Below are 22,434 nucleotides of genomic sequence, written 5' to 3'. Positions count from 1 at the left end.
ATATATATATATATATATATATATATATATATATATATACTGGCTCCGGAAAGTTAAACAGATTTGTAAATTACTTCTGTTAAAAAATCTTAATCCTTCCAATAGTTATTAGCTTCTGAAGTTTTCTGTCTAACTGCTCAATGATGATGTCACGTCCCGGGAGCTGTGCAGTTCCTATGGGGATAATTTCCCATCATGCACAGCTCCCGGGACGTGACATCATCATTGAGCAGTTAGACAGAAAACTTCAGAAGCTAATAACTATTGGAAGGATTAAGATTTTTTAATAGAAGTAATTTTTTTTTTTTTAAACTGTAGTTTTTATTAAAGATTTTACATGTGAAGAAATCCAAACAGGGATATAACACAAAAAACATTGCAGAGGCCCCAGATAATACCACAAGGTACGAAGCAGAAACAGGCAGGTAGGTAATCAGATCAAGCCCGTTGGCGGCAATAAAACAAACACCCAGCAATCAACAACTGGAAAGTAGTCAGGGTAATCAAGCAATCCACCGCCAGGTGAAAGAACTGAAAAGGCTTGGCAAGCCAAAAACAAGGGAGGGGGTAGAATGGAGTTAACAGACAGACAATACCAAAGACAGACACAACCGACCACAAAAGGGCAGAGGAAAGGGAGGAAAAAAGAAGGGAGAGAGAGGAAAAAGTCAAGGCGGCTGTCTATCGGAGAAGCGATCCCAGGGCTCCCAGACCAATAGGAATGAAGGGATGGTGTTATTCAAGGAGGCCGTAAGGAACTCCAAAGACCGGATCTCATGGATTCCAGCGAGTAAGTCAGACTCCGAGGGAGGAAGAGGTTTTTTCCAACACCTAGCAATAAGGGTTTTAGCAGCCAACACCATATGTATAAATAGCTTAAAAGGTTTCTTAGCCAGCACAGGGTAAGAAAGGTGAAGAAGATAAACTAGCGGGTCCAAAGGAACCAACACTCCCAAAGCCTCACAAACCAGTCTCTGTACCATAGTCCAGTATGGCCGTATGAGAGGACACGACCAGAATATATGCTCCACCGTACCCAGCCCCACTCCACAGCGCCAGCACTGAGGAGGGATAGCAGGATTCAATCTATTCAACAACTCCGGAGTGTGATACCAACCCATAAGCAGCTTGTTCTGCGTTTCTTTGTAGGCAGTACAAATAGAGGCCTTAGAAGCCCTTTCCCAGATAACCTTCCACTGAGAGAGGGAGATAGTAGTATCAAGAGCGGTCTCTCAGCGCCCCATATAATTATGTGACACCGGAACACCCCCGGGAGGTTGGAGGAGGAGAGAGTAAATGTCAGAGAGGAGGCCCCTCGTCTGAGGCCCACTCCTGCAAAGTCTTTCAAATCCAAAGATACCGACGTGGAGCACATCACAGTCGACATAAAATGCCTCAATTGCAGGTAATGGAAGCGTTCAGACGAAGGGAGATCCCAGCGAGACATCAACTGCTCAAACGGCAAGAGAGAACGCGTAAGAGGATCCACAACATCAGCCCAACAAAAAAGTCCCCGAGACCCCCATTCCCGTACCATCACAGATGTCAAACCAGAAGGAAAGTCAGGGTGGTAGAGAAAGGATATAAGAGGGGAAGGAAAAGAGGACAAATGAAACTTCAGAGAGCAGTAGCCCCAGACATATTTTGTGAAAGCTATGGGGCCTAGGAAAGGAGATAGAATAGTAGTTGATGCCGGAGGGGACCACAGAAGAGCATTAGGGTGATAAGGTGCTAGCCATAGGCGTTCAAATTGCATCCAGCGGCTGTAAGCATGATAGGAGGACCAAGCCGCAAGATGCTGCAGGTGGGCAGCCCAATAGTATTTAACTACATCCTGGACAGCTAAACCACCCAATTCCCGACTAGCCATCATAACCGACATCGGGAGCCGATGTCTCTTCCCATCCCATATGAAACGGAAAATAGCCGATTGAAAGGCGCGTAGGGCAGATAGCGGAACCCGCACCGGTAATGTCTCAAAAAAATAGAGCAATTTCGGGAGGATAGTCATTTTCACCGCCGCAATACGGCCAAAAAAAGAAATATACTGCCAGCGCCACTTATCTAGCAGGGCCCGGAGGTCCCGAAAGAGAGGGAGATAGTTAGTGGAATAAAGAGAGGAGTAGTGAGAAGTAATATGAACCCCCAAATATCTAATAGCAGAGGAAGACCACCGAAAAGAGTAGTTAGAGCGTAGCTGGTTAGAAAGAGATAAGGGAAGATTTAGCAGAAGGGCCTCTGACTTAGCAGGGATGTGGAAATTCTATCGCCCGACGCCCGGGACAAGTAGTTTTGGGCACCGGGCAGGTGAATTGTTTATAGATTTAGCCCTGTATCGGGCTAGCAGGGACAGACCGACGTCCCCCTTATTTTTCTTTGATGCCGGTGTGAGGCGCAGGAGCCGATGGAAGTCTACACCTCACACCGGCGCTCAGGGTGTATGGAGAGGGGGCGGTGGCATCCAGCTGACTGCAGAGCCCCCTTATCTCCCCTCCCGGAGGATGGACGGAGCTCAGAAGACACAGCAGGGTGAGAGAAAGGATGTAGACAGCTCTGTGCACAGCTCCATCCCCCGCACTCAGCTCTATCCCTCCCCCTGATCTGTCTCCACAGGACCTAATCCACCACGGGGAGGTTGCATGTTTGCACGGGGAAAACACAGAGCAGGGGAGGGGAGAGAGGAGAGGACGTCCGGTGTGAGGGGAGATTCTCAAACCCATGTAACCTCACACCGGCCGGGACTACAGCTCTGATGTCCACTCATGGCGGCTCAGGTGAGGAGGCAGAGAATGCAGACGGCGGCAGGAAGGGTGGTTGTATATGTAGGGTGTAAGTGTGATGTGTATGTAATGTATAATGTGTGTGTGATGTGTGTGTAATGTATAATGTGTGTATGATATCTGTGTGTGTGATGTGTATGTAATGTATACTGTGTGTATGATATCTGTGTGTGATGTGTATGTAATGTATGGTGTCTGTATGTGTGATGTGTATGTAATGTATACTGTGTGTATGATATCTGTGTGTGATGTGTATGTAATGTATAATGTGTGTATGATGTGTGTGTGTGATGTGTATGTAATGTATAATGTGTGTACGATGTGTGTGTAATGTATAATGTGTGTATGATATCTGTGTGTGTGATGTGTATGTAATGTATACTGTGTGTATGATATCTGTGTGTGATGTGTATGTAATGTATGGTGTCTGTATGTGTGATGTGTATGTAATGTATACTGTGTGTATGATATCTGTGTGTGATGTGTATGTAATGTATGGTGTCTGTATGTGTGATGTGTATGTAATGTATACTGTGTGTATGATATCTGTGTGTGATGTGTATGTAATGTATGGTGTCTGTATGTGTGATGTGTATGTAATGTATACTGTGTGTATGATATCTGTGTGTGATGTGTATGTAATGTATGGTGTGTGTATGTAATGTATGGTGTGTATGATATCTGTGTGTGATGTGTATGTAATGTATACTGTGTGTATGATATCTGTGTGTGATGTGTATGTAATGTATGGTGTCTGTATGTGTGATTTGTATGTAATGTATGGTGTGTATGATATCTGTGTGTGATGTGTATGTAATGTATACTGTGTGTATGATATCTGTGTGTGATGTGTATGTAATGTATGGTGTCTGTATGTGTGATGTGTATGTAATGTATGGTGTGAGTGTATGTGTGATGTGTATGTAATGTATGGTGTGTATGATATCTGTGTGTGATGTCTATGTAATGTATGATGTGTGTATGATGTCTGTGTGATGTGTATGTAATGTATAATGTGTGTATGATGTATGTGTGATGTGTATGTAATGTATAATGTGTGTATGATGTCTGTGTGATGTGTATGTAATGTATAATGTGTGTATGATGTGTGTGTGATGTGTATGTAATGTATAATGTGTGTATGATGTCTAAGTGTGATGTGTATGTAATGTATAATGTGTGTATGATGTCTGTGTGTATGTGATGTATGATGGGGGGGCAGCGGCAGGTGTATGTATGGTGTATATGTATGGTGTGAGTGTGTGTATGTAATGTATGATGTGTGGGGGGGGGGGGGGGGGGGGGCACTGCCGCCGCCAGTTGTGCCATCTAATTTTATTTTTTGTGGTTTCTGGCCACCCGCACTAAATTGCACCTCCAGAATCCCCCCCTTCATACTCACGCGCCGACCAAGAGCCCCACGGATGCACACAAACTCGCCCGAACCAAAACTACAACTCCCAGCATGTTGCACCGTAACCTAAACGGTAGAACTATAAAGTGTAACATGCTGGGAGTTGTAGTTTCGGTTTGGGTCTGCTGCAGAGCCATAGGCTGCATCAGGGCATGCTGGGAGTTGTAGTTACTAACTGCAATTCCCAGTATTCCTTGACACAAACTATGGCTTTGCAGTTGACACAAACCAAAACTACAACTCCCAGCATGTCCTACAATAACTTTAACTGTCCTACTATACAGTGCAACATGCTGCAACACCCACACAACCATAGGCTGTATCAGGGCATGCTGGGAGTTGTAGTTATCTAGTAACTAAATACAACTTCCAGCATTTTCTGACACAAAATGCAGCACATAAACTGGAGAAGCAGAACACCCCCCAGTAACACATAACTCCCTATTGAGACTGAAAAATAGTGATTAAAATGTTTTAAAAAGTGCGTATATATGTGAATAAGCCCCTTTCCTAATAAAAGTTTCCAATTTTCTTTAAATAAAAATAATGTACAAAAATAAACATAAGTGGTATCGCTGCATGTGGAAATGTCCAGACTATTAAAATGTTAATTAAACCGTACGGTGAACGGTGTAAATGTAAAAAGAATAGTCCAGAATTGCTCATTTTTGGTCACTTCATATGAGAAATTTTTTATAAGGTGATCAAAAAGTTACATCTAGACTTTTCTGTGGTTGTCTCGGGGGTAAGAGGAGCTACAGCTCTCCGGCCGCTAATAGCCCGGCATGCTGCGATCACCGTGGCCGCTATTAAACCATTAGATCACCGCTGTCTAAGTTGACAGCAGTGTCTAAAGGAATCTTATATCCATCCCTGGTGGTCTAGTGGGGGGGGATCGTACTATTTTGGTTGAAATTATTTTATCTACCAGGACAAGTGAATTTTCTTGAGGGACAAGTAGATTGTGTTCCACTTTAGTCCCTTGGACAAGTAGTTTTTTTTTTTAAATTTCCACACCCCTGCTTAGAGAGATTAACTTTAATAGAAGTAATTTACAAATCTGTTTAACTTTGATTTAAAGTTGATATATATAAAAAAAAGTTTTGGCCTGGAATACCCCTTTAAGCATTAATAACTCTGGGATGCTTTTACCTTTCATTCTGATTCAGAGATTGTTTTTTCGTGACATATTGTACTTTATGTTAGTGGTAAAATTTTGTCGATACTTTTATAATTTCTTGGTGAAAAATTACAAAATTTTATGGAAAAAATTTTAAATGTTGCATTTTTTTTAACTTTGAAGCTCTCTGCTTATAAGTAAAATGAATATTCCAAATAAATTATATATTGATTCACATATACAAATCATAAAGTTGACATGTTTTTACTTTTGGAAGACATCATAGGGCTTCAAAGTATAGCAGCAATTTTCCAATTTTTCACAAAATGTTCAAAATGGAAATTTTTCAGGGACCAGTTCTGTTTTGAAGTGGATTCGAAGGGCCTTCATATTAGAAATACCCCACAAATTACCCCATTATAAAAACTGCACCCCTCAAAGTATTCAAACTTACATTCAAAAAGGTTTGTTAACCCTTTAGGTGTTTCACAGGAATAGCAGCAAATTGAAGGAGAAAATTCAAAATCTTCATTTTTTACACTGGCATGTTCTTGTAGACCCAGTTATTGAATTTTTACAAGGGGTAAAAGGAGAGAAATCTTCCTAAAATGTGTAATCCAATTTCTCTCGAGTAAGAAAATACCCTATTTATCGGGGTATACCACGCACTGGCCTATAATTATTATAATATTTTGGAAACTACACCCCTCACAGAATTTAATAAGGGGTGCAGTGAGTATTTACACCCCACTGGCGTTTGACAGATCTTTGGAACAGTGGGCTGTGCAAATGAAAAATGTAATCTTTCATTTTCACGGATCACTGTTCCAAAAATCTCTCATACCTGTGGGGCGTAAATGCTCACTGTAGCCCTTATTACATTACGTGAGGTGTGTAGTTTCCAAAATGGGGTCACATGTGGGGGGGGGGTCCATTGTTCTGGCACTATGGGGGCTTTGTAAACACACGTGGCCTTCAATTCTGGACAAGTTTTCTCTTCAAAATCCCAATGGCGCTCCTTCTCTTCTGAGCATTGTAGTTCGCCCGCAGAGCACTTTACATCCACATATGGGGTATGTTCTTACTCAGAAGAAATTGGGTTACAAATTTTGAGGGGCTTTTTTCCTATTTTCCCTTGTGAAAATGAAAAATTTAGGGTAACAACATTTTAGTGAAATTTTTTTTTTTTCATTTTTCCATCCAACTTTGAAGAAGTGGGGTGTTAAGCAGTGCTGGGTAGTCAGAGTCGAGGGAAATTTTGGGTACCTGGAGTCGGAGTCAGCAAACAATGCACCGACGCCGACTCCTACTAAATAGTTACTGCAATGCCACCCACCCAAGTCAGTGTCAAAAAATTATTTTCAGCCCTAAAAATAATAAAGTCTGACTTAAGAGCCTCTATGAAAGAGGATCTGGCAGAGGCAATTCTCTTCCTTAGAACTCTACATTGAATTGATTTGCTATGCCTATAACTACATTTCAAGATTAATATAAACCATTTCAAGGTTTTACAGATTTTGTTTTTGGTTCATATAGATAAGCTTTGTTTTTGTTCTAAAACAACCAAAAGTCTCTATGACAACGCACCATTGCTTTCAGACACGGCCGCCACTACCTTAGCGATGCTTCCTCAGAGACAACTACTTCTGCCCACGGTCCGGATGCACCACGGAGGTTCCCGGCTACCAATAATCTGTCCAACACTTTTGTACTACACTGGCATGTCATTCCTGCATGTCACCACCTGGATTGTATTCTTGTCTTTATTAATGCTAATGTCGATTATTTGTTTTTTCTGCAAGTGATGCTTCATTCACTGCATTGTAGTTTGGCCCCTCCTCCTTTTATTTTGCCAAATGTAACTATTTAAACCCTGTATGTACTGTATAGGACTATCATTGATCTGAAGAAGGGGGCGTTGTCCCCCGAAACGTATTATCCTGTATACTTTGCTTTATTCTCAATAAAGCGGTCCAGCTTTGTTCCACATGACTTCTCTGGTTCGATCCTTCTTTTCCACACTGGAAACCACAGGATTCTTTTTGCACAATTCCATGGTACTTTCTCCAGGTTTGGCAAGCCCTTTCCTGAACCCTTGGCTCGGCAGCTGTCTCCAACATTGTTACACCGCTTGGTGGGTTGATACACAAGTTTTCCACTCGCTCCAGTTGAGCACCCATTACCTACAGGCAACCTGTGCCCACCTGCATCTACTTCATCATTCCTTCTTTATTTGCGGTAACACACTAGTCGCCCCCCGCCGATCTTTACTTTTCTCTTCAAATACATATTCTACAGACATGATGGGAGTTTTAGCTTTACAATAGCTGGAGAGCCACTTGAACCAAGGTTATTGGTGGGGGTCCCAGCATTTGGACCTCCACCAAAAAAATGGGCTGCTTTTTCTAGAATGCCTGGGCCTATTTTTGATTCCAGTCCGGCCCTGCCTGTAAGTCACTTATATCATTGTGTATTCTCTTGACTGTGTCCCATCAGTGCTGTAGTCACTGATATCTTTGTGACATGTATGTTGCCTTTCTTTCCTTCAAGGAATGTATAAAATACATTTGCATATTAATACAGAGGAGTCGGGAGTACAAAAAACTGAGGAGTTGGAACATTATACTCCTTGTTACGTTCCGTGAGGTGTGTAGTTTCCAAAATGGGGGTCACATGTGGGTATTTCTTTTTTTGCGTTTATGTCAGAACCGCTGTAAAATCAGCCACCCCTGTGCTAATCACCAATTTAGGCCTCAAATGTACATAGTGCACTCTCACTCCTGAGCCTTGTTGTGCGCTCACAGGAGCATATTACGCCCACATATGGGGTATTTCCATACTCACGAGAAATTGCGTTACAAATTTTGGGGATATTTTTTTCCTTTTAACGCTTGTGAAAATAAAAAGTATGGGGCAACACCAGCTTATTTTTTTTTTTTTTTTTTACACTAACAAGGTGGTGTAGCCCCAACTTTTCCTTTTCATAAGGGGTAAAAGCCGCCCAAAATTTGTAGTGCAATTTCTCCCGAGTACAGAAATACCCCATATGTGGCCCTAAACTGTTTCCTTGAAATACGACAGGGCTCCGAAGTGAGAGAGCTCCATGCGCATTTGAGGACTAAATTAGGGATTGCATAGGGGTGGACATAGGGGTATTCTACGCCAGTGAATCCCAAACAGGGTGCCTCCAGCTGTTGCTAAATTCCCAGCATGCCTGGACAGTCAGTGGCTGTCCGGAAATGCTGGCAGTTGTTTTGCAACAGCTGGAGGCTCCATTTTGGAAACACTGCCATACAATACGTTTTTCATTTTTATTGGGGGGGGGGGCAGTGTTTTACCCTTTATTATGTGTTAGTGTAGTGTTTTTAGGGTACATTCGCACTGGCTGGTTACGGTGAGTTTCCCGCTAGGAGTTTGCGCTGTGGCGAAAAATTTGCCGCAGCCCAAACTTTAAGCAGGAAACTTAATGTAAACCTGCCTGTGTGAATGTACCCTGTACGTTCACATTGGGAAGGGGGGGGATGGGGGGGCAAACATCCAGCTGTTTCAAAACTACAACTTCCAGCATGTACTGACAGACCGTGCATGCTGTGAGTTGTACTTTTGCAACAGCTGGAGGCACACTGGTTGGAAAACCTTCAGTTTGGTTGGAAAATACTGAGTTAGGTAACATAACCTAACTGAAGGTTTTCCAACCAGTGTGCCTCCAGCTGTTGCAAAACTACAACTCCCAGCATGTACTGATCACCGAAGGGCATGCTGGGAGATGTAGTTATGCAACAGCTGGAGGTACGCAACTACAACTCCCAGCATGCCGAGACAGCTGTTTGGGCATGCTGGGATTTGCAGTTTTGCAACATCTGGAGGGCCACAGTGATCTCCAAACTGTGGCCCTCCAGATGTTGCAAAACTACAAATCCCAGCATGCCCAGACAGCAAACAGCTGTTTGGGCATGTAAGGAGTTGTAGTTTTGCAAGATCTGGAGGGATACAGTTTAGAGGCCACTGTATAGTGGTCTCAAACTGTAGCCCTCCAGCTGTTGCAAAACTACATATGCCAGCATGCCCAAACAGCTGTCTGGGCATGCGGGTAGTTGTAGTTTTGCAACATCTGGAGGGCTACAGTTAGAGACCACTGTATAGTGGTCTCAAACTGTCCCCTCCAGATGTTGATAGGCAACTCACCGGCTTCCATAGGATCAAGCAGCACGACATAGTCGCCCGCCGCCTCCGGATGGGTAAGTGGATCTTCGGCGCCCGGTCTTCTGTCGTTTCCCCGTCCTGCCCCACCTATTATGGGTGGGCAGGACGGGGAAAACGAAAGTTAACACCCTCCCCCCCCGATCTGCTATTGGTCGTCGCTTCTGGCGACCAATAGCGGGGATAGGAGGGGTGGCACCCCTGCCAACTCACTCCTATCCCTTCAGGGGGATCGTAGGTGTCTTAGACAACCGCGATCCCACCATAGACCCGTAATGACCCAGAATTGCGCAAATCACAAGTGTGAATTTACTTGCGATTTGCCGTGATCGCCGTCATGGGGGGGGGATCTGATGACCCCCCCTGGGTGTTTGCACAGGATGCCTGCTGAATGATTTCAGCAGGCATCCCGGTCCGATCTCTGCCCGGCGCGCGGCAGGGGCCGGAATTCTCCATGACGTACGCGTTCGTCATGGGTCCTTAAGTGCCAGGGTGTCATGACGTACGCGTACATCAAGGGTCCTTAACTCCTTAACCCCTTAAGGACGCAGGACGTAAATGTACGTCCTGGTGCGGTGGTACTTAACGCACCAGGACGTACATTTACGTAATAAGCATAACCGCGGGCATCGGAGCGATGCCCGTGTCATGCGCGGCTGATCCCGGCTGCTGATCGCAGCCAGGGACCCGCCGGCAATGGCCGACGCCCGCGAGATCGCCATTAACCCCTCAGGTGCCGGGATCTATACAGATCCCGGCATCTGCGGCAGTGCGCGATTTGAATGAATGATCGGATCGCCCGCAGCGCTGCTGCGGGGATCCGATCATTCATAAGGCCGCACGGAGGTCCCCTCTCCTTCCTCCGTGCGGCTCCCAGCGTCTCCTGCTCTGGTCTGTGATCGAGCAGACCAGAACAGAAGATCGTCGATAACACTGATCTGTTCTATGTCCTATACATAGAATAGATCAGTATTAGCAATCATGGTATTGCTATGAATAGTCCCCTATGGGTAAAAAATAAGTGAAAAATCCCCTCCCCCAATAAAAAAGTAAAACGTCCGTTTTTTCCTATTTTACCCCCAAAAAGCGTAAATTTTTTTTTTATAGACATATTTGGTATCGCCGCGTGCGTAAATGTCTGAACTATTAATATTAAAATAAAATGTTAATGATCCCGTACGGTTAACGGCGTGAACGAAAAAAAATAAAGTCCAAAATTCCTACTTTTTTAATACAATTTATTTAAAAAAAAATTATAAAAAATGTATTAAGTTTTTTATATGCAAATGTGGTATAAAAAAAAAGTACTGATCATGGCGCAAAAAATGAGCCCCCATACCGCTGCTTATACGGAAAAATAAAAAAGTTAGAGGTCATCAAAATAAAGTGATTATAAACGTACTAATTTGGTTAAAAAGTTTGTGATTTTTTTTAAGCGCAACAATAATAGAAAAGTATGTAATAATGGGTATCATTTTAATCGTATTGACCCTCAGAATAAAGAACACACGTCATTTTTACCATAAATTGTACGGCGTGAAAACGAAACCTTCCAAAATTTGCAAAATTGCGTTTTTCGTTTTAATTTCCCCACAAAAATAGTGTTTTTTGGTTGCGCCATACATTTTATGATATAATGAGTTATGTCATTACAAAGGACAACTGGTCGCGCAAAAAACAAGCCCTCATACTAGTCTGTGGATGAAAATATAAAAAAAAAATATAAAAAGTTATGATTTTTAGAAGGCGAGGAGGAAAAAATGAAAACGTAAAAATTTTATTGTCTGAGTCCTTAAGGCTAAAATGGGCTGAGTCCTTAAGGGGTTAAGGACCAGGCCAATTTTCACTGTAGGACCAGAGCATTTTTTGCACATCTGACCACTTTTACTTTAAGCATTAATAACTCTGGGATGCTTTTACCTATTATTCTGAGAACGTTTTTTCATGACATATTCGACTTTATGTTATTGGTAATATTTTGTCGATACTTGCATCGTTTCTTAGTGAAAAATTCCAAAATTTGATGAAAAAATGGAAAATTTTGCATTTTTCTAACTTTGAAGCTCTCTGTTTGTAAGGAAAATAGACATTCTAAATAAAATTATATTTTGATTCACAAATACAATATGTCTACTTTATGTTTGCATCATAAAGTTGACATGTTTTTACTTTTGGAAGATATCAGAGGGCTACAAAGTTCAGCAGCAATTTTCCAATTTTTCACAAAATTTTCAAAATCTGAATTTTTCATGGACCAGTTCAGGTTTGAAGTGGATTTGAAAGGCTTTCTTATTAGAAATACCCCACAAATGACCCCATTATAAAAACTGCACCCCTCAAAGTATTCAAAATGACATTCAGTAAGTGTGTTAACCCTTTAGGTGTTTCACAGGAATAGCAGCAAAGTGAAGGAGAAAAGTCAAAATCTTCATTTTTTACACTCGCATGTTCTTGTAGACCCAGTTTTTGAATTTTTACAAGGGGTAAAAGGAGAAAAATCCTCTCAAAATTTGTAACCCAATTTCTCTTGAGTAAGGAAATACCTCATATGTGTATGTCAAGTGTTCAGCGGGCACAGTAGAGGGCTCGGAAGGGAAGGAGAGACAGTGGGATTTTGGAGAGTGAGTTTTTCGGAAATGGTTTTTGGGGGGCGGGCATGTCACATTTAGGAAGCCCCTATGGTGCCAGCACAGCAGAAAAACCCCCACATGGCATACCATTTTGGAAACTACACCCCTCAAGGCACATAACAAGGGGTCCAGTGAGCCTTTAAACCCCACAGGTGTTTGACAAATTTTCGTTAAAGTCGGATGTGTAAATGAAAAAATTTGCCGCAGCTCATACTTGAAGCAGGAAACTTACTATAAACCTGCCCGTGTGAATGTACCCTGTACATTCACATGGGAGGGGGGGGGAACCTCCAGCTGTTTCAAAGCTACAACTCCCAGCATGCACTGACAGACTGTGCATGCTGGGAGTTGTACTTTTGCAACAGCTGGAGGCACACTGGTTGGAAAACCTTCAGTTAGGTTCTGTTACCTAACTCAGTATTTTCCAACCAGTGTGCCTCCTGCTGTTGAAAAACTACAACTCCCAGCATGTACTTATCGCCGAAGGGCATGCTGGGAGATGTAGTTATGCAACAGCTGGAGGGATACAATTTAGAAATCTCCAAACTGTGGACCTCCAGCTGTTGCAAAACTACAAATCCCAGCATGCCCAGACGGCAACATCTGGAGGGCCACAGTTAGAGATCACTGCCAGTGATATCCAAACTGCAGCCCTCCAGCTGTTGCAAAACTACAAATCCCTGCATGCCCAAACAGCTGTCTGGGCATGCTGGGAGTTGTAGTTTTACAATATCTGGAGGATTACAGTTTAGAGACCACTGTATAGTGGTCTCAAACTGTACCCTCCAGATGTTGCTAGGCAACTTACCGGCTTCCGTCGGATCCAGGGAGCCAGCCGCACGACATCGTCGCCCGCGGGGTAAGTGGACGTCGGCCCTCTGTCGGTTCCCCGTTCTGCCCTGCCTATTGTGGGTGGGCAGAATGGGGAAACCGAAAGTAAAGCCCCCCGCCCCCGATCTGCTATTGGTGGTCACGTCTAGACCACCAATAGCAGGGATAGGAGGGGTGGCACCCCTGCCACCTCACTCCTATCCCTTCAGGGGGATCGTTGGTGTCTTGGACAACCGCGATCCCCCTTATTTTCCGGGTCACTATAGACCCGTAATCGGTGCAAATCGCTTGTGAATTCACTTGTGATTTGTGGCGATCGCCGACATGGGGGGGGTCTGATGACCCCCAGGGCATTTGCGCAGGGTGCCTGCTGACAGATATCAGCAGTCACCCCCGTCCGGTCCCTGCCCGGCAGGGACCGAAATTCCCACGGGCGTACAGGTATGCCCTTGGTCCTTAAATACCAGGGAATAAAGGCATACCTGTACGCCCTTGGTCCTTAAGGGGTTAAAAATCATAACTTTTGCACCTAAAAATCCATATGATGGCTTATTTTTTGTGCCACCAATTCTACTTTGTAATGACGTCAGTCATTTTACCCAAAAATCGACAGCGAAATAGAAAAAAATAATCATTGTGAGACAAATTTGAAAAGAAAAAAAAAGCCATTTTGTAATTTTTGGGGGCTTCCATGTCTACACAGTACATTTTTCTCTTTATTTTGTAGGTACGTACAATTAAAAGGATACCCTACGTTTGTAGGTTTGATTTTGTTGTAATTCTGGGAAAAAATCATAACTACATGCAGGAAAATTAATACGTTTAAAATTGTCATCTTCTGACCCCTATAACTTTTTATTTTTTCCACGTAGGGGCGGTATGAGGGCTAATTTTTAGCGCAGTGATCTGAAGTTTTTAGCAGTACCATTTTTGCATTGATAGGACTTATTGTAAGCAGGGGACTGCACACACTGATCAATGGTTCCTCATAGGAAACCATTGATCAATGATTCTGCCACTTGACTGCTCATGCCTGGATCTCAGGCACTGAGCAGTCATTCGGCGATCGGACACCAGGAGGGAGGTAAGGGGACCCTCCGCGTGTCCCATGCCGCAATTTCACCGCAGTGATCCCGAACAGCCCCCTGAACTAACCGGCATTAGTTTTGTTTCACTTTAGACGCGGCGATCAACTTTGAACGCTGCGTCTAAAGGGTTAATAGCACGCGGCACCGTGATCAGTGCCGCGTGCTATTAGCCACGGGTCCCGGACGTTGCTAGGTGCCAGGCCCGACCCGCTATGACGTGGGGCCATGCCGTTTCCCCGCGTTATAGAACGGGAGCGGACTCATGACGTACGGTACGTCATGGGTCCTTAAGAGGTTAAAGTCCCATGCAAATCAATGGGAAATGTATGTTCCCACATAACTTCCGTACGGCTGGAGATATTTCAATAATACCTGGTACACATTACTTATATGTCAAAAAAAAAGATATGATAGTTAAATTAACCCTTACCAGGATATGAGGTTTGGACATGACAACAATATATGAGGACGGGATATGAAGTCAAAAGCTTCCTCCTTTGTTGATTTTCCTCCCCAACAAGGATTAGGAAGGAAACTTCCAGTACCTTACTCCACAAGCTCCGCATCTCCTGGTGAATGTGTCGGTCCGGCTTGCAAGCCACACCCCATCTCACAAAGATGGGACCCTTACATAAAAGATGGGTTTTGTTTCAAGTCCCATGCGAGTATATGGGACTTCCAGTACCTTACTCCACAAGCTCCGCTCTGCATCTCTTGGTGAATGTGTCAGTCCAGCTTGCAAGCCATACCCCATCTCACAGAGAGGTGGTCGGGATAGGACGACGGGATATGAGGACGGGATATGAAGTCAAAAACTTCCTCCTCTGTTGATTTTTCCTCCGCAACAAAGATTAGGAAGGAAAAACCGGGCAACGCCGGGTACTCAGCTAGTCTATCTATAAAACTCAATTGTGTGTGTATGTTCCAGCATCACGTCCAAAGAGCTAAACATATTAACATGAAACTTGGCATGCATGTCACTAATACATCAACAACAAACATAGGATAGATAATTTAACCCTTACTCACACCCATTTGCCAGGGTCAGGGTCTTTGTTTAAAGTCCCATACAAGTCTATGGGAAATACAGTATATATTACTGCATAACTTCCAAACGGCTGGAGATATTTCGATAATACTCGGTCACATGTTACCAATATGTCCACTAAAAATATAGGATAGTTAATTTTACCCTTAAACTACCCCCATTTGTGAGGGTCAGGGTTTTTCTTTAAAGTCCCATGCAAATCTACGGGAAGTGTATGTTCCCGCATAACTTCTGTACAGCTGGAGATATTTCAATAATACCTGGTGCACATATTACTTATATGTTAATTAAAAATATATAATAGTTAAATTAACCCTTACCTACACCCTTATATTAAAGATGGGTTTTTGTTTCAAGTCCCATGCAAGTATTTCCAATATACTTCCAATACCTTAACCCACAAGCTCCGCTCTGCATCTCCTGGTGAATGAGTCAGTCCGGCTTGCAAGCCACACCCCATCTCACAAAGGCACGCCCACTGTTTGACCCTTTAACCCGTTCAGGACCCATGACGTAACGTTATGTCCCGACACCCTGGGTCTTAAGGACCCATGACGTACAGTTACGTCATGGGCAGTTCCGGTCCCCGTTGTGCGGAGATCGGATCGGGATGCCTGCTGAAATCGTTCAGCAGGCATCCCGTGCAAATGCCCAGGGGGGTCATCAGACCCCCCCCATGTCGGCGATCGCCGCAAATCGCATGTGAATTCACACATGCGATTTGCGGCTATTCCGGCGATGCGGGTCATGTGTGACCCGCTGACCCGGAGATACAAGGTGATCGAGGCTGTATGTTACACCCCCTATCACCCACTCTATCTATGGGGAGGTGGCGATTTGTCACCCCCCCAGGATCGCTGCTATTGGCTGGATGATCATCCAGCTAATAGCAGCCGGCAGGGGAGGGGTTAGCAGCATCTTCCCGCAGCTGGCTGAGTTCAGTCAGTGGTCAGAGCTGCTGGAGGAAGACCAGGACCCCCCCTCTGCCGAGATCGGAGCCCCCACAGAAGAAAAGAAGCCCCCCATAGATCAGGGAAAGAATACAATCCAGGGAAAGGTAAAAAATAAATAAAAAAAAAGGTAAATTTTTCCCCCCCCCCCTGACCCCTAATAGGTCCCCAAGGGTCTTCTGCAGTTTTTCAGTGTGACCCGGGCCCTATTAGGGGTTCAGGGCGCTGCATTAGCTCCCCCATTTTTTTTTGCGCTGCAGCATTTTTTTCCCCCCCATATAACGGTGTGTGATTTCTAATCACACACCGTTATGCATAGTTACACCAAGGCAATGGCATTTTCGGTAGCGGAGGCATATGCTTTTCTTGCCTCCGACTCCGAATCTGCCAGTGAGGACGATGAAGATCCAACATTCCTGTGTTCTTCATCGTCCTCCTCATCATCTAGTACTGATGATGAGCCCCCTGCACGGCGGTGGAGACGCCGCCAGGCAAGGCCACGCACCCCCCATGATAGTGGCCCAGTGGCCGGCACTAGTGCGAGTGGTGATGCCGCTCGTACTAGGAGTCCGACCCCCCAGACAAGTTTACCGGAGCCCCCTTCCGATGAACCTGTCTGGAGACCCCCAGAGGCTTATCAGCCACGGATTGCGGAGTTTGTTGGCGACTCCGGAATCCGGATTGACAATTCTGGATTCACTGAAATTGACTATTTCAGTTATTTTTTCAGTGACAGTTCTGTCCATTTGATGGAGGAGCAGACGAATCTGTACGCCAGGCAGTTCATCGCCCACCACCCGGATTCTTTTTTGGCCAGGTCCAATGAATGGTACGCCATCAGTGAAGCAGAAATGAGGACATTTTGGGGCCTCTTGCTGCATAAGGGGCTGGTCAAAGAGCCAAGTGTCAGACAGTACTGGAGCAGGGACGTCCTATACCAGACCCCGCTTTACAGTATGGTCATGACACGGAAGCGGTTCGAGGCCATTTGGAAATGCCTGCATTATGCAGATAATGCGGCATGTCCACCCCGAAGTGATCCCGCCTATGACCGGCTTTACAAAGTGAGGCCGTTCATCAATCACTTTGGGGCCAAATTTTTGGAGGCCTACGTACCGCTTAGGGAGCTCTCGGTTGACGAGTCTCTTCTCAGTTTTAAGGGGAGACTCATCTTCCGCCAGTATATTCCCTCGAAGCGGGCGCGATATGGCGTGAAGCTCTATAAACTTTGTGAGAGTACCTCCGGGTACACTCTCAAGTTTAGAGTGTATGAGGGACGAGATTCCCATATTGAACCCCCAGATTGTTCCCCCACTCTGGGTGTTAGCGGGAAAAACTTTTATACCAGCATCCCTCTGTTCACATCCCTTGCCGCCAGATCGACGTCCGCTTGTGGGACCGTGCGGAAAAACCAGAGAGGCGAATCTGTACGCCAGGCAGTTCATCGCCCACCACCCGGATTCTTTTTTGGCCAGGTCCAATGAATGGTACGCCATCAGTGAAGCAGAAATGAGGACATTTTGGGGCCTCTTGCTGCATAAGGGGCTGGTCAAAGAGCCAAGTGTCAGACAGTACTGGAGCAGGGACGTCCTATACCAGACCCCGCTTTACAGTATGGTCATGACACGGAAGCGGTTCGAGGCCATTTGGAAATGCCTGCATTATGCAGATAATGCGGCATGTCCACCCCGAAGTGATCCCGCCTATGACCGGCTTTACAAAGTGAGGCCGTTCATCAATCACTTTGGGGCCAAATTTTTGGAGGCCTACGTACCGCTTAGGGAGCTCTCGGTTGACGAGTCTCTTCTCAGTTTTAAGGGGAGACTCATCTTCCGCCAGTATATTCCCTCGAAGCGGGCGCGATATGGCGTGAAGCTCTATAAACTTTGTGAGAGTACCTCCGGGTAGACTCTCAAGTTTAGAGTGTATGAGGGACGAGATTCCCATATTGAACCCCCAGATTGTTCCCCCACTCTGGGTGTTAGCGGGAAAAACTTTTATACCAGCATCCCTCTGTTCACATCCCTTGCCGCCAGATCGACGTCCGCTTGTGGGACCGTGCGGAAAAACCAGAGAGGCCTCCCTCTAAATTTTGTTAAGACACCTATTCCCAAGGGTGAGTCCCGTGCCCTTACCCATGAAAACCTGTTGCTGGTCAAGTATAAGAGGGATGTCCTTATGCTGACCACTATTCATGGTAACGGCAGCTCACCTGTCCCTGTGCGAGGTACCACAACAACGGTCCTCAAGCCCGATTGTATTCTGGACTACTATCGGTATATGGGGGGAGTTGATCTTTCTGATAAAGTCCTCAAGCCATATAATGCCATGCGGAAAAAACGGGTATGGTACAAGAAAGTTGCGGTCTACATGATACAGGTTGCCATGTACAACTCTTTTGTACAGTACGCTGGCAACACAGGGACATTCCTCCAGTTCCAAGAAGTCGTCCTAAAAGGTCCTGTTCTTTGGCGACCGGGAAAGAGCAGGCCGGACTTCCCAAGGAACTGGAAATATAGGTGCCAGGATCGTCCCAGGCCAACACTTTCCAGGTACGGTCCCCCACACTGGAAAGAAGGGACGAGCCCAGAAAAGATGCAGAGTGTGTTACAAGAGGGGGATTCGGAAGGACACCATCACTCAATGTGACACTTGCCCCGATCAGCCGGGCCTCTGCATTAAGGATTGCTTCAGGGAGTATCACACTTCCATGGAGTACTACATTTTCCCTCTTCATTTTAAGTTTCCACAATTTGACCCCAATGTACCAAGTCCAGAGTACATTCCAAGTTTTAACCCCATAAAACCACTAAATTGCCCAAAAAAATTTTTAATAAAAAAAAAAAAAAAAACTGATAAGACCTCTGGGTGTATTTTTTTTTATAAAAAATGGGTCATGGGTCACTGAGTCACTATCATCGGGGACTTTTTATGTTTCCTCAAATGCGCAGCGCTCTCTCCACCTGAGCGGGGTGCGCATTTGAGGCAACAGGTTAGGGACGGCCACACACATCACATTCCCAGAATGATGATTCAGAGCATAGGGTTTGGGGTGGGCATATTTTTTAGTTTTGGCTATGCTCTGGATCATCATTCTGGGAACATAACCTGTTTTATAATTTTATGTCCCACTTTACCCCATTTTAGTTATTTAGTGTACCCCAGTTATTTACCCCAAGTAATGCCCCTTGAGGGGGGTCCCACTGTTCTGGCTCCATAGGAGAAATACACAGCTCAAGGACCCTGACTGATCTCCGACACCTCTGAGACCGGTGTGCATGCTGTTTACGCCCAGACATGAGGTATGTCCTTACTCCAAAAAAATGTACTTACAAATTTACAGTGACATTTTCTCCTTTTACCACTTGTGAAAATGAAAAATTTGGGGTAACCCCAGCATTTTAGTGTAAAAAAAAAATCTAATTTTTCCTTCTCACATCCCACTTAATGAACATTTATCAAACACCTGTGGGGGTTAAGGCTCACTGTACCCCTTGTTACATTCCTTGCGGGGTGTAGTTTCCAAAATAGTATGCCATGTGTTTTTTTTTTTTTTTTGCTGTCCTGGCACCATAGGGGCTTCCTAAATGGGACATGCCCCCCAAAAACCATTTCAGGAAAAATTGCTTTGCAAAAGCCAGATGTGACTCCTTCTCTTCTGAGCATTGTAGTGCGCCCGCAGTGCACTTGACGTCCACATATGGGGTGTTTAAAAGCCAGATGTGACTCCTTCTCTTCTGAGCATTGTAGTGCGCCCGCAGTGCACTTGACGTCCACATATGGGGTGTTTCCATACTCAGAAGAGATGGGGTTACACATTTTGGGGGCATTTTCTCCTATTACCCCTTGCAAAAATTGAAAATTTGGGGAAAAACTAGCATTTTAGTGAAAAAAAAGAAAAAATAATTTACACATCCAACTTTTATGGAAAAGTCGTCAAACACCTGTGAGGTGCTAAGGCTCACTGTACCCCTTGTTATGTTCCTTGAGGGGTGTAGTTTCCAAAATAGTATGCCATGTGTTTTTTTTTTGCTGTCCTGGCACCATAGGGGTTTCCTAAATGAGACATGCCCCCGAAAAACCATTTCAGAAAAACTCACTCTCCAAAATCCCACTGTCGCTCCTTCCCTTCTGAGCCCTCTAGTGCACCCACCAAACACTTGACATACACATATGAGGTATTTCCTTACTCAAGAGAAATTGGGTTACACATTTTAGGAAGATTTCTCTCCTTTTACCCCTTGTAAAAATTCAAAAACAGGGTCTACAAGAACATGCGAGTGTAAAAAATGAAGATTTCGAATTTTCTCCTTCAATTTGCTGCTATTCCTGTGAAACACCCAAAGGGTTAACAAATCTTTTGAATGTCATTTTGAATACTTTGAGGGGTGCAGTTTTTATAATGGGGTCATTTGTGGGGTATTTCTAATAAGAAGGCCCTTCAAATCCACTTCAAAACAGAACTGGTCCCTGAAAAATTTTGATTTTGAAAATTTTGTGAAAAATTGGAAAATTGCTGCTATAATTTGAAGCCCTCTGATGTCTTCCAAAAGTAAAAACATTTCAACTTTATGATGCAATCATAAAGTAGACATCTTGTATATGTGAATCATTATATAATTTATTTGGAATATTTATTTTCCTTATAAGCAGAGAGCTTCAAAGTTAAAAAAATGCAAACTTTTAAATTTTTTCATCAAATTTTGGAATTTTTCACCAAGAAACGATGCAAGAGTCGACAAAATTTTACCACTAACAAAGTAGAATATGTCATGAAAAAACAATCTCAGAATCAGAATGAAAGGTAAAAGCATCCCAGAGTTACTAATGCTTAAAGTGAAAGTGGTCAGATGTTCAAAAAATGGCCAGGTCCTACGGTGAAAATTGGCTGGGTCCTTAAGGGGTTAAGGACCCTTGACGTACGCGTACGTCATGGGGAATTCCGACCCCGCCGGGCGGGGATCGGACCGGGATGCTTGCTGAAATCATTCAGCAGGCATCCCGTGCAAAAGCCCAGGTGGGTCATCAGACCCCCCCCCCATGTCGGCGATCGCCGCAAATTGCAGGTGAATTCCCACTTGCGATTTGCGCTATTCCGGGTCATACGGGTCTATGGTGACCCAGAAAATACCACCCCTCCTATCCCTGCTATTGGTCGTCTATAAGCGATGACCAATAGCAGATCGGGGGCGCGGGGGGTTAACTTTCGGTTTCCCCGTTCTGCCCACCGACAATAGGCGGGGCAGCATGGGGAAACCGAAGGGGACCGGTGCCGAAGATCCACTTACCCATCCGACGGCAGAGGGCGACGGGGATCGGCGGATGGCGATGTCGTGCGGCTGGCTCACTGGATCCTACGGAAACCGTAAGTTGCCTAGTAACATCTGGAGGGCTACAGTTTGAGACCACTATACAGTGGTCTCATGACTGTAGCCCTGCAGATGTTGCAAAACTACAACTCCCAGCATGCTCAGACTGCTATTTGCTATTTTAGGAAGATTTTTCTCCTTTTACCCCTTGTAAAAATTCAAAAACTGGGTCTACAAGAACATGCCAGTGTAAAAAATTAAGATTTTGAAATTTCTCCTTCAATTTGCTGCTATTCCTGTGAAACACCTAAAGGGTTAACAAACCTTTTGAATGTCATTTTGGATACTTTGAGGGGTGCAGTTTTTATAATGAGGTCATTTATGGGGTATTTCTAATAAGAAGGCCCTTCAAATCCACTTAAAAACTGAACTGGTCCTTGAAAATTTAGGATTTTTTAAATTTTGTGAAAAATTGGAAAAATGCTGCTATACTTTGAAGCCCTCTGATGTCTTAAGTTAAAAGCATCCCAGAGTTAATGCCTAAAGTGACAGTGGTCAGATGTGCAAAAAATGGCCAGGTCCAACACTGAAAATTGGCTGGGTCCTTAAGGGGTTAAGCCCCACCCCCTTTATTCTCTATCCTTTTTGTGCATCGGTCTGGCTTGCAAATCACGCCCAGTCCCACAAAGCCACATCCTTCTATTTTCAGCTCACAATATCTTCATCACAAATCAGTCCGACATGAGGACAGGACATGACAACAATATATGAGAATAGGAAATGAAGTCAAAAGCTTCCTCCTTTGTTGATTTTCCTCCCCAACATGGATTAGGAAGGAAAAAACGGGCAACACCGGGTACTCAGCTAGTATAATAAATGTGAATTAACTTCTTCCCTAATAAAAGTTTGAATCACCTCCCCTTTTCCAAATAAAAAATTGTAAACAAACAAACATGTGAAATTGCCGTAAGTATAAGTGTCTGAACTATTAAAATATAACTTCAATTAAACCGCATGGTTAATGGCATAAATGTAAAAAAAAAAAAAATACCAACGTCCAGAAT

The 22,434-nt window shown here is 44.3% G+C and overlaps 1 protein-coding gene across 8 annotated transcripts in view; it reads right to left on the bottom strand.

Moving 5' to 3' along the window:
• Positions 1 to 22,434, bottom strand: part of NAV1 (neuron navigator 1) — a 526,544-nt gene that overhangs the window by 482,638 nt on the left and 21,472 nt on the right. The gene's annotated exons all lie outside the window — the stretch shown is intronic.

This window comes from Hyla sarda, chromosome 2 (genome assembly GCF_029499605.1).
Source record: "Hyla sarda isolate aHylSar1 chromosome 2, aHylSar1.hap1, whole genome shotgun sequence".
Classification (NCBI taxonomy): Eukaryota; Metazoa; Chordata; class Amphibia; order Anura; family Hylidae; genus Hyla; species Hyla sarda.
This window is presented reverse-complemented; position numbering and strand designations above follow the sequence as displayed.